This window comes from Procambarus clarkii, chromosome 7 (assembly GCF_040958095.1).
Source record: "Procambarus clarkii isolate CNS0578487 chromosome 7, FALCON_Pclarkii_2.0, whole genome shotgun sequence".
NCBI classification, from domain to species: domain Eukaryota; kingdom Metazoa; phylum Arthropoda; class Malacostraca; order Decapoda; family Cambaridae; genus Procambarus; species Procambarus clarkii.
In genome coordinates this window covers 12,143,504-12,157,126 of record NC_091156.1, presented here as the reverse complement: position 1 = coordinate 12,157,126, position 13,623 = coordinate 12,143,504, and the positions used below count along the sequence as shown (strand labels likewise).

The following is a 13,623-nucleotide window of genomic DNA, read 5'->3' as shown; positions in this document are numbered from 1 at the left end:
CTTGTCATTTATCAAGGTTAGTTAACTACCAACTTTCTCTCCCCACTTCATATATATATATATATATATATATATATATATATATATATATATACACATATATATATATATATATATATATATATATATGTATATATATATATATATATATATATATATATATATATATATATATATATATTTTTTTTTTTTTAAATAATAGGGAAGGGAGTACCACCACTGGCTGGAAGAAGGGGGACCCATAGCCTCGGAGCGAGAGGAAGGGAGGATAGGCAAGACAGAGAGTTCATTAAGTGATGAAACAGGTTCAGTTGAAGGTTGGGTAGGTCAGCTCATGGGTGGAGAGTCAATAAGGGAGGGAGAAGACCCCATGAGATGAAGACTAATACAAAGGAGAAGTGCAGCGAAAGAGTGAGTGATCCGGGAAAGAATAGAGGAGGAGGGGGGGGTGTGAGAAGATGATAGACATGATGTAGATGTAAAAAGTCAGGTGGCATGAAAGAGTTGGTGGCCAGGGAAGTCACATTGCTTATTTGGTTGTAGAAACATTTTAACATTTAGGTCAATAAAGAGAACAAGGTGACACTACGCTGGGTCTACTGGACTACAGTTTGCCTCATACTTCCAATATAACCCAAAACTTGTAATGATGACGTAGAGGGGGTATATAGTTTTCTCAAGTCCTAGAGTCTACAACAGGTACCAGGATACCAGCCCGTCCTCCTAAGGTTTCCTAAAAACTGTCGTACCAAAGGGCCCTCTACTAACTTTCCAGAGGACTCTGAATAGAAAACGGGAGAGTATGTCAAATTTCGCGAGCCTCTACCATTTTCTAGTACGACGATTTTTGCCCTTGAGTAAAATTTGCGTCAAAATTCGACGCTTTATTTATGAGGATGAGTTGAGAATATAATTTTCCCGGCCCATCTGCGATACAGCATATGTACCTAGGCCCAGCTTTTTGTCCTCCTTTGGGCGACGCTGTGTAGCAACCAGTAGCAGCAGCAACAAATATATATATCATTATTTGTTAATAATGCTACTTATACTATCGACCCATAAACAATTGAGTCAGCATTTAGATTCCACCCAGAGGGCTCGAGAAGCACTTGGTCTGTGCCCTTCCGCAGGGCGAGTGTAGACCAAATTGTGGGCTCACTTCCCTTTAATCTTGAGTTTGTGAGGAGTTGTTTGCGTCAAGTTTGGGGTAAATCTTGTGTTGGTCTTGGCTGGATGTTTTTCGTCTTGACCATTAAAGGAAGAAAGGAGTCGAGGGAATAGGGAGGGAATGGGGGGTGGGGGATGAGAGGCAAGACAAAAAAGTGAAGGAGTGATAGAGTGATAAAGGCAAGGAGATAGGCAGTGATGATGTGGAATAGGAGGAAAACAAGGCACGTGAAGATGAGGATAATGATATATATCCTCTGTTCTATCCTCCCTATATACCCTATTCTGTCTCACTCTATCCTTAGCCTTCCTCTGTTCACCTCCTCTATCCCCAAAATAAATGCCCACGCCGAGAAAGGTAATCCAGCTCTCACTTCTCCATTAACTTTTCAATTAGTGTGATCCTGCTACACTAACTGTGGACACTACAGTCTCTGAAGTTCGTCTCTAAAGCACATAGTTGATAATTATTACAGTTAATTGCTATTATTATGACTTCCTCGCAGGTAAATAATTTACTGTAAATCTGCGTAAATGAATTCAACTATAAATGTACAAAATTAACATTTATGAATTAGTTGAATTTGAATGAGCGTCGAAAATATTCTCTTGGCACAAAGATTTCATCCCAAAGGGGAAAAAGTGTTGCTTCCCCCCCCCCTCACTTTTAGCTTGGCTTCCCTAGCTTGCGTGTGTTTGCGTGACTAGGGAAGGGCTTGGCTTAGCGTTTATGGTAATGGTGGTTGTTTGGTAGTTGGGCAGTCTCGATGCCTGGCAAGAGGATACCTTAGCTGGTTTAAAAAGAAAAAACTGAGAAGCTCATGTGCAGTACCTTGCTTAGAAATGGAAGGAAAAGGACACACGGAGGCAAGAAATGGGAGAGAGAGGTGGGGAGGGGAAAGGGAAGGAGGAGGGTGGGCGGTGGGAAAGGAAGCCTTTGGGCAGAGAAGACTGCTGAAGAACGCTTAGAGAAGTGTTGACCGTTTCCTAGCTGGGTATTCAGTGTTTTTTAAAACGAAATATGTAATGTTTTTTTGGGGGGCATACATAATTTCTTAAATAATCATCTCTTGTGTGTGTGTGTGTACTTATCTAGTTGTACTTACGTAGTTGTGCTTGCGGGGGTTGAGCTCTGGCTCTTTGGTCCCGCCTCTCAACAGTCAATCAACTAATGTACAGGTTCATGAGGGCAAGTGTGTGTGAGTGTGAGAGAGAGAGAGAGAGTGTGTGTGTGTGTGTGTGTGTGTGTGTGTGTGTGTGTGTGTGTGTGTGTGTGTGTGTTTACTGGTTGTGTTTTTGCGGGGGTTGAGCTTTGCTCTTTCGGCCCGCCTCTCAACTGTCAATCAACTGTTTACTAACTACTTTTTTTTTCCCCACACCACACACACACACCCCAGGAAGCAGCCCGTGACAGCTGACTAACTCCCAGGTACCTATTTACTGCTAGGTAACAGGGGCACTTAGGGTGAAAGAAACTTTGCCCATTTGTTTCTGCCTCGTGCGGGAATCGAACCCGCGCCACAGAATTACGAGTCCTGCGCGCTATCCACCAGGCTACGAGGGTGTGTGTATGTGTGTGTGCGCACGCGCGAGCTTTTAGGCGGATCATAAGCTCCTGGCTCCCCTCGTAAAAGCGTATATTAGCTCTTACGCGCATGATGATGAACTTATCTATTTCTAGATGCGTATATCTGTCACGGGGCATATGTGCTCAGCGCTGATTTTCCCCGAACGTACACGTGTGCGTGCGTATGTGTGTGTGCAGTGAGAGGGTGGGGGGGGTAGATGTAGGGGAGAGGAGGGGGGGGATGTAGGGGAGAGGGAAGGGGGAGGAAGCAGCTATGGGTGGTAATGGAGGTAGTAGAGATGGATGTTCGCGTGTTGACTACACCCAGGGCCAACAGAGCTGTGGTAGCCGTCTTGGTGCTTGTGCCCAGTGCCAACTTGAACGTAGTGGAGAGACGTGGTACCCTTCTCTGTGGCCTGCTGGCACTCAGACTCCTGGTCTCCTCTCTCTCTCTCTCTCTCTCTCTCTATCTCTCTCTCTCTCTCTCTCTCTCTCTCTCTCTCTCTCTCTCTCTCTCTCTCTCTCTCTCTCTCTCTCTCTCTCTCTCTCTCTCTCTCTCTCTCTCTCTCTCTCTCTCTCTCTCTCTCTCTCTCACCATTGCTCTCCCCTAACACCAGCTTCTGAAGGGAGCCCTTGTGAAGTGTAGTAGAACAATGTGAAAGGGCAAAAGGAAAATAAGAATTAGGCCCTAGTTTCCAATCAAAGAATGATATACGGGCCAATGAAGGTCACCACGTATCAGTGTAAACTAGTGAAGGTTACTTCCCTTCAGTGTAAACCCGTGAAGGTCACTCCCCATCAGTATAGACTCGTGAAGGTCACTCCCCATCAGTGTAGACCCGTGAAGGTCACTCCCCATCAGTGTAGACTCGTGAAGGTCACTCCTCATCAGTGTAGACTCGTGAAGGTCACTCCCCATCAGTGTAGACCCGTGAAGGTCACTCCTCATCAGTGTAGACGTGGGGGTGGACTGCGTCTTCCTGTGTCAAGCACGGCAACTGCTTGAAGATCGTGATTACGGATGTGTTGGCTTCTTAAGGTCTCCGAACTCTTGATAAGTTGGTCGGATCCCGTGTGTGTGTGTGTGTGTGTGTGTGTGTGTGTGTGTGTGTGTGTGTGTGTGTGTGTGTGTGTGTGTGTGTGTGTGTGTGTGTGTGTGTGTGTGTGTGTGTGTGTGTGTGTGTGTGTGCTCATGCTTGCTTGCATTCGTTTGTGTTTTTAATAAGTGCAAGAATGTTTTAGATAATCAGTTATTGGCCTCGCGGGTGCCTTGAACAGCATGAGAGAGAGAGAGAGAGAGAGGTAAAAAGTATATATGTGTATATTCGCTTGTTTAAAGCAATACCGTTGCCGAAGCTTTGAAAATACTGCAATAATTTTTCTCTCAGCTGAGTATCCAGAATTTTCACCGAATTACACCAACAGCAAGAAACGTTACCAGTAATATATATATATATATATATATATATAAATGCGGGAGACTTTAGCAAAGTAAGCAGTTTATCTCCTCCCAGACCCGGAGACACTTGCAGGCGTGTACAAAATATCTCCAGATGACCCTGGAAAATAAGTGAATTTCGGTGGAGTGTGTGGGAGAGGTGGTTAATGGGCTATACTTTATTGGGGGGGTCAGTGTTGATGGGGGGGGGGGGGGAGTGCGCTAGTTGACGAAAGGGGAGGGGGAGTTGTGGTTGATGGGGCTATGCTTTACAGAGAGGGATAATGGTTGATGCCCCCCATCAAGGTTATAGTTGGGTTATCAACGAGTTTCATAATTTTGTGTACTTTTGATGAATCGAATGTCGGAATTCGTCTGTTTGAGTAAAGGATTAATATCTATGATTGTCACAAATTGCTTGTCCCACTTATTTAGGGTTGATGTCCTTGACTAATGAGGCTCTAGACAAGCCAAGGGGTAGGAGTTGAGTGGACTTCGTAAAACACTCACAGACCAGTCACATATCTTGTCTTGAAGGATCTAAATAGTGTTGATCGATAGTGCTTTGTTGCATCAGTCATCACTCATTCTCATAGTACATTTCATAGCAACATCTCATTTTTCTAATACATTTAGCTACAACATATTCTTCTAATACATTCAGCTGCAACATATTCTTCTAATACATTTAGCTACAACATCTTTCACCTGTCTAGCAAATGAAAGGAATGTCATGAGCATCTGCGCCTTATATTTTTACTTAGAAGTTACAGTTTAGTTTATTCAGGATCAAATTTGTTTAAGAGGTTCATTGATGTGAGTTATGCACTTTTATGTTGCCTGTAAATTTCCTCTCACCTGATACTTCTCTTCACCTAGCAATAAATAGGTACCTATGAGTTTGACAACTGTTGTGGGTTGCATTCTGGAGGTAAGTCGTTGGCCTAAGGGGACCCCCATAAGCCTAACTGGTTTGCTTCCTGCCTTGCCAATGATAAATTAGAAGGAAATGTCCCACAGAAGTAAGTGGTGGGGTCACGCTACTCTGAGGAGCTCCTGCTTCTTTACTGTGACTCCGGAAGGTAGGATGAGACAGCCTCTGTATTCGTGACTTGTGTTTCTTTCTGTAGCCATCTGTGGAGACTCCTGTGATGGTACCCTAGCACATTATTATTATTATTATTATTATTATTTTAATTATTAGTAGTATTATTATTCTAACACCACTAATAATACAAATCATAATGAGCAAATCCACAAGGGCCTTGAAGAGGGTTCGAACCAATGCGCTGCATGTTTCCCAAACGGGCTCTAGTCAACTATACCATGATAAAGAATGGTAAAAATAATTGCAACCTGGACGTGCTACTGTACCCACCCACGAGGGGGAATTGTGTGAAACCTTGGTTAGTCGTCAGTGGAAGCAAATCTAAGCAAATAAATTAACAATGCTCACAAGGGACATACAGATGACACTGCCGATGGCGGCTCAGTTAAATATTCACAATGGACGGAATTTACAGTGACCAGCGTATAGAAAAAACAATAAACATGGAGCGCTAGACAAACTAATTGACGTTACTACCCTTGTGCGACCACCTTCGCTCTCTTTGCCGCAGTGCTCTTGAGAGTTGTTCAACACGATGGCTGAGGATCAGAGGAGAGAGGGAGACACGCCAGTTATTAAGCTGAATGAAATTGAAACCCACACTTGCGATTTGATCAGGCTGAGTTACTGTCAGACATGCAAACACAGTTCTAGCTCCGAACACAGAGGACAGTCAATGGTGCGAGTGGCTCCCCACACACTTGCAACATGGAAGGCAGCAATGAGAGATGTACTTCATACCCCCCTGGCAGCCAAGGTTGACAGTATCACCGCCAACACCCACGCCACCCCTACTGGCACACGGCCGGTGGCTGGTAGCGAGAATATACGCAGGGGGAGTTGCGGTAGGGAAGGAGATGAATGGTTGCCTGTGTGCACACCTGCCATGAGTCAAGGCTCCACTGCAAACAAAGATCAGTCGCTTCAGTTTATAACGAGAGGAGGCATTTAACACATTGTTCCCACGGTAGTTCCTGTTTACTCTGCCTTTCCACGTAGGAGCTATTGCTTGCGAGGCGAGGCGTTGGGTACTACTGAGGTACAGGTTATGTTGTAACCCTGATAGTAGCTTTACGTAGCTAGCAAAATCATTATTTTCTTCAGTGAATGGGGAGTAAAATAAAAAAAAAGTCGAATTATATAATCTGTAAGAGTATAGCGTTTAGATGCCAGCTACGAGTGAGGAGGGAAGAGGTTAGGCGACCTGTTGTGAAGCCGCAGTTATACGCTCCATGTTTTCGGTAAATAATACAAAACTGCTTGTAGCAATGCAGGTGGCATGAGCGCCAAGATCAGCACACGCCAGGGGGCAGTCATGGCGAGTGATGCCCCTAGAAACCAAGAAGTTATCTTGTATAAGAACCTGACTACGGCTGATATCTAGATTGTGAAGACTCGAGGCTAAGCTGAATGACTCTTCGGAAGAGTCAGACATAGGAGGCCGCATAGCGTCCCTCGATTATGTAAAGTTGAGAACAAGGGTGAGTCTGATAACCATAAAGTTGGATATCTGTTATTCTAAGTGAAGTTTTAGGGACATTGATTACTGTTAAAGATAGATTGGGGCATCAGGATGTGGTGTGAAGGAGTAAGTGTTGGGAGTGATGTATATTGTTAGGCCAAGAGGTGCTATCATGGGCTGGGATCAGTGAGCTGACAACGTGGACCGGATATGCTGCTAGACAGGTGCGGTCCAGGTGTGGGTGTGGACCGAGGTGTGGTCCAAGGTGGCCAGAACTAGGATGTAGATTGGGTACAGTCAAGTGGTGCGATGAGGGACGATGAAGTATTCTACAGCCGTGAAGAGAACGACGCACCCTGGGGGTCAATAGTGAAGATCAAGTATAGGGCGGCATACGAAGTGGTGAGGGTGACAGTTGGGGTGGTGTTGGTGATAGTTGTTCTACTGGCTGTATGGATGGCAGTAGTGCAGATGGCGACGATGGTGATGGTGGTGATTGTGGTGGTTGTGATTTTCTGGGTGGAGTAACCGTCCCAGAAAAAGTTGCTCAAGCAATAAATTCAATTTTGGTTGATATGAGCATTCCCCAACCCGCACTGCAGCATCCCCCCCTCCCCACACACACACACACACTACCTCGGCACTGTTCCTGTAGCTACAAGCTTATCTGGGCGCAGCGCTTCATCTTCCTCGCCGAGTACGTGTATATATATGTACCTGGTGTAGGAATATTGTTCCATGTAAGAATATTTTCCTGTGTATATTACCTCTGAATAGTATTCATTCATTTATTCGCTTCACAATTCATATACTGGACATGTTGCAGTGTCAATCTCTCAAAGAGATGACAATTAAGAGTGTGTTGCAGTCATGCAATGTATCTTCCATCGTTCATGATGCTGCCTTGCAACACTACGTCACCGAGTCTCATCCGGGCCTGGTTGCCGGGGAAGATTGGGAGGATTTTGTAGGATTTACATTTACTGCATGATCCTGGCACGATCCGCCGCTTGCTGCTACCCCAAATTCCTGCCACGGTGAAAAACTGGTCAGACTGGCGTGCCTTAGCTGGTGGGAGAAGGGGTGAAAGGTAGATAGGGTTGCCTGCAGAATTGGATATAGGGAAAGATGGATGCAGGGAGGCATGCAGTTGGCGAGGAATATGTGGCCTTAATTTGTTTGGTCAGAGGCGTCAATACCAGCAGCAATATTGTGAAGATGTGGACGGAAACAATAGTCTCACTCCCGTAGCTTCAACCTTCGCATGTACCTTATAAAAGTTAATCTTGAGAATGTGTACCTCACTAACTTCCTCACCTTCTCTACCAACGTAAGTGTTGTGTGGAGGAGTCAAGTTTCCCTACCCACACACCAGCCTCCAGCGAGGCTGTAAACGATTGGCTGGAGGTGGTGCATGTTCAGTCTTACCTCCAACAACACCGTTCAAATTCACTTTTAAAATCAAGCACTCACTTTACATCGCTCTTCTCGACATCACCGTTCCTGAAGATAACCGAGGAACCATGCGCTATGTCATGAACGTTGTCTATATCACCGCTATCATACTCAAGTGTTCCAGCCAACTTGAGACCAAGAAGGTTCTCATCTCATACGAAACGTATTATTGGTTAGTTAAAGAAGAGATATACCGAATCTGCACTTGTCCGAGACGGGCGGCGCTGCTGCAGACTAAAAATCAGTATTCCTTCACAACACAGGGAATCCGGGAGCGGACTGGCTTGACGAGCAGTGCTTGTAAAAGATGTCTTCACTAGAGCTTTGGTAGCAGTAGTGGTGTCACACGCCCACAGTTCCTGAACTTCGTATTTTGTTTTTTCTTTTACCCGAAGGAGCCCAGCGTTTGCAATGGGAGAAGCGGAGATTGGACGTTAGTTTTTATGTGCATTCAGGAGTGATTACTTTCTTGGGGTGAGCAGAGGCGAGGAAGGTGCGCGAGGGTGTGTGACCTATCCTGCTGGTGGCCTGAACGGTGCCCAGGATGTATACATAGGGAGTATTCTTTCTAAAGTCATAATGGGCTGAGACTTCGTAACATTGATTGGTTTGTCGTTAAAGGCGAAGTTCATATGAGAACTGTTTCAAATTGCTTATCTTCTGTCAGGTCATTTTATTTAGACTGGTAAGTAGGGATTAAGTAATGATTTACATAAATATAATGGTTTTAGGTTGTTGAATATAGTGTCATTATAAGCTTAGTATCGTTGGTGAACTTTTAAGGCATAATGTAAGTCACATGCATTACTTATTTTTTTTAGCGGTGATGACAAGCGTTAAACGATCTTATATCAAATGTGCAGTAGGATAAATAAAACGAATGTTAATAAACCGTAATGAGCAACATGGTCGTGTTGGGTTAGGGTTCTAGCAGCTGTTAAACACATGGGGGGACAGGCAGTGATTATATGACCTCACGTGCTGGCCTGCAGCTGGAGAGCCGGACTGCTTCTAGTATGACAAAAGAATGTCCCTGTGATACTGTGTTTCCTGGTACCCGAGGATCTCGCAGCTGTGGATGCCGGGGCGAGAGACCCCGTGCATGGGCGTTAAAAAATTGATAATAAAAACTTCCAGACGAAATCAGGATCCGGACCTGTGGCACTAAGATTTTTTTTTTTTTTTTGTTTTTTTATTATTATTTTCTACCACAGACGTGGCCACACATTTACAATGCTAACCAGCATATATACATTTTCTTCTGTGTCAGCGGTGACGCCGTGTGTTTATAAAACCATTTGGTTGCTCCAGCTGCTATAGTGCCCTTATTCTCTCGTGTCTTCGCAACTCAACCGCACGCTAGGTTCATCTTTTTAGTCCTTCAAGAGTCCAGATGTTGGCCAAAGATTCTGTCTTTTTTTTATAACGTCCCATCCACTCCTCCTGACTTCGTACTTAAATATGTTGACTGGTCAAGGCACTTGATGAGACATTATCAGTATCATATACATAGGCCCCTTACTCGCCTGATAATTGAACAGGCCAAAGAGGATCGACTGGGCACCATTCGCTATTATTTATTTTTGTGAGTTTAATGTTCTCGGTCATTATATTGTTCTTGTGATCATTTTAATTATGTGGGATCGTTCTAGTACTACATTTGATCATTCTAATACTGTGTTTGATCATTCTAATCTTGTGTATGACCATTTTACTCCATATGTGATCGTTTTAATCCTTATGTAATTGTTCTAATCCTGTGTTTGATTATTCTAATCCTGTGTGATCGTTTTAAGTCTATATGTGATCATTCTAATGCCTGTGTGATCGTTCAGATGCTTGAGTGAGCGTTCTAATCCTGTGTGTGTGATCTTCAAATTATGTGTTTGATCGTTCTCATTCTGTGTGTAATAGTTTTAAGTGCTATATGATCATTCTTATAATGTGTGATCGGTGTTGAGCTGCATGATCGTTCTACAGGTCTGGCGATCGTTGAAATATTGCGTGGTCGTTCTAATCTCAGGGGCGACACATAGAGACAAATTTTGAAAAGGAGAAATTGTCATTTTGGTAATTGCTGCGTTGGACGAGATGTAGCCAGAGACTGGGGGAAGATTTGGACCGTAATTGCAGCACCGTCATAGCACTTTCTTGCGTCAGCACTTTCTTCCTCGACTTACAACAAGATGGACGTTATTAATGACTGAAATTTAGCGAAAATTACTCGAAAAGGTTTAAGCAATTTTTGAAATGTGTGGCAGAGGTCCGGTGGAGAGTCCGGTGGAGGGTCCAGTGGAGAGTCCGATAGAGGATATTACTTGCTGTTTTTAGTTTTTGTGTTTTTATTTTATTTTTTTATTTTTTTGTTTATGTCGGCCAGTTAGGAAATGTGTGTGAGGGGTCCGATTGTCATCATTTATTTGTTAATGATTTCATGGACTGTTCCCATAAAAATTTGCTAAACTAATTAATTTCATGTTCTAAATCGCTCATATGTCAACATGGAGAGCACACGGGAAATAATATAATTTACCCCTACCACTACCTTTACCACCACTGCTACCACCACCGCTACAACCACTTTTATCACAACTATTACCGCTACTACCACGACTACCACCACCACTACTACTTCACAACCAGTGCTGCCACCACCACCAATACTATCACAACCATCGCTACTACCACCACCACCACCACCACTACTATCACAACCATCGCTACTACCACCACCACCACCACCACTATAGACCACAGCTGATCTGGTCGGCCAGATCACACTAACGAACCAACGGTAAGCCTATAACTGGCCCAGTATATAGTTACGTGTAATTTTTATTTACCTCTCAGTAACAACAACAGAAGACGCAACCGTTGTCGTTTCTGCAATGATAACGGCAGAAACTACAACAACGGCAGAAACTACAACGGCAGAAACTACAACAACGGCTGAAATAACAGCAACAACGGTAATGGCAGTAGCAAGAGCAGCTGTGACAATAACAGAACACGTGGAGGAAGCAACTGCAGCAGTAGACACTGCAATTGGGGGAATGCGAGCAGCAGTGTGTGGTGTGTGGAGGCTCCGGGAAGGGAGGATAGGGGAGTGGAGGCTAGTGGAGTGGAGGCTAGTGGAGTGGAGGCTAGTGGTGTGGAGGCTAGTGGTGTGGAGGCTAGTGGTGTGGAGGCTAGTGGTGTGGAGGCTAGTGGTATGGAGACTAGTGGAGTGGAGGCTAGTGAAGTGGAGGATTGTGAAGTGGAGGCTAGTGGTATGGAAGCAGAATTTCAGGACAGCCACAGACGCTTTTGTCACTCCGGTGTCTTTTGGGAAATTGACCTAGAGTGCGTTTACTGTTGAGCTGTTAGCTTTTATGCTGCTGTCTATTTGTTTTTGTGTAACTTTTTATATAGACAGTAGAACGAAGCCCATAGCAAAGAAGGGAAGACAGAGCTATGAGGAGGAGCTTGAAGAAGAGGTACAGGGGTAGGTGGAAGAGGAAATTAGCTACGTAGGAAAAGACGGAGGAAGAGAGTACCGAGCTACGTTGAAGAGACGAAGGACAAGATGGTAGTTTGTGGTTAGAAGAGATATGAAAATACTGAATAAGAGACTTTAGCGCGATCACTCTTGCATAAATAAAATATCCACAGAATTGACAGCTTTCCTCGCTGAAGCCAACTAGTTAGCAGTTAGCTGTGTTGTCACAGTTCCTCATCTCACTTTGCATGCCAGAAGTTGAGCCTCTTTCCTAAAGTCTTGCATTAAGTGCCACTCTCGCATTCTCAGGTAGAGGTTGTAAGCCAGTATTCTGAGATAATTTACTCAAGCAGCGTACATTAGCGTGCTGGGCGGGTTCAGATCACAGGTGGAGTGTGTCTAAGCTTAGGAATTGGCCTGGTTGTGCTTCGTGTGGGATTGTTAAAGGCTGTGGTTCGACAGATCTGATGGCCGAGTTTGGAAGCAGTAACTGAAGAACGAGTGTCAGGAGGGTTAGAACTGTACCTTTAGAAACATGTTTTTTTTAACACATTAGAATAAATAAGAAACATGGTCCTGATATATTTCTTGCATTGTAAAAATTGCTTAATGAAAAGGCGATGATAGAGTAAAAATTGGAGGGTAGATGGAGGAGTAGAGTTCATTCATGACTTGACACCCCTCCCCCCCCCCACACCCCATCTAAAATTCAGCCCCCGTTCCAGTCCTCTACTTAGATGCATTAACGAAAATGTATTTATAGGTTGGATCAAAAGCTCCTTTGCCCATCCCCTTCCCTTCCCCTTGGTCAGTTAACCCAGTGACTTCCACTCAATGGGGACTTGTTTGTTATGCTTTCAGGGTTGTAAAATGCACGAGTGTGTAAAATATATCTATCCACAACAGCCCCTCTCCTCCACCACCACCTCACGTACTCACAACACCCCCTCTCCACCACCACCACCTCACACGTACTCACAACAGTCCTTCTCCTCCACCACCACCTCATACGTACTCACAGCAGCCCCTCTCCACCACCACCACCACCTCACCCGTACCCACAACAGCCCCTCTCCACCACCACCACCACCTCACACGTACTCACAACAGCCCCTCTCCACCACCACCACCTCACCCGTACTCACAACAGTCCCTCTCCACCACCACCACCGCACACGTACTCACAACAGTCCTTCTCCTCCACCACCACCTCATACGTACTCACAGCAGCCCCTCTCCACCACCACCACCACCTCACCCGTACTCACAACAGCCCCTCTACTCCACCACCACCTCACACGTACTCACAACAGCCCCTCTCCACCACCACCACCTCACCCGTACTCCCAACAGTCCCTCTCCACCACCACCATCTCATCCGTACTCACAACAGCCCCTCTCCACCACCACCACCGCACACGTACTCACAACAGTCCCTCTCCTCCACCACCACCGCACACGTACTCACAACAGCCCCTCTCCACCACCACCACCGCACACGTACTCACAACAGCCCCTCTCCACCACCACCACCTCACCCATACTCACAACAGTCCCTCTCCACCACCACCACCTCACCCATACTCACAACAGCCCCTCTCCACCACCACCACCGCACACGTACTCACAACAGTCCCTCTCCACCACCACCACCTCACCCATACTCACAACAGCCCCTCTCCACCACCACCACCGCACACGTACTCACAACAGCCCCTCTCCACCACCACCACCGCACACGTACTCACAACAGTCCCTCTCCACCACCACCACCTCACCCGTACTCACAACAGCCCCTCTCCACCACCACCATCTCACCCGTACTCACAACAGCCCCTCTCCACCACCACCACCGCACCCGTACTCACAACAGCCCCTCTCCACCACCACCACCGCACACGTACTCACAACAGCCCCTCTCCACCACCACCACCTCACCCGTACTCAC

The 13,623-nt window shown here is 45.5% G+C and overlaps 1 protein-coding gene across 2 annotated transcripts in view; it reads left to right on the top strand.

The window, feature by feature from the left end:
* Window positions 1-13,623, top strand: part of LOC123752409 (uncharacterized) — a 270,374-nt gene that overhangs the window by 241,372 nt on the left and 15,379 nt on the right. Inside the window, exon 1 of one of the 2 annotated variants that reach the window (XM_045734463.2) lies at window positions 3,160-3,773. The exons of the other annotated variant lie outside the window; for it this stretch is intronic. The gene's annotated coding sequence lies outside the window, so the exon portion shown is untranslated. Of the gene's footprint in view, window positions 1-3,159; window positions 3,774-13,623 lie in introns of those variants that run through there. 2 annotated transcript variants of the gene reach the window in all.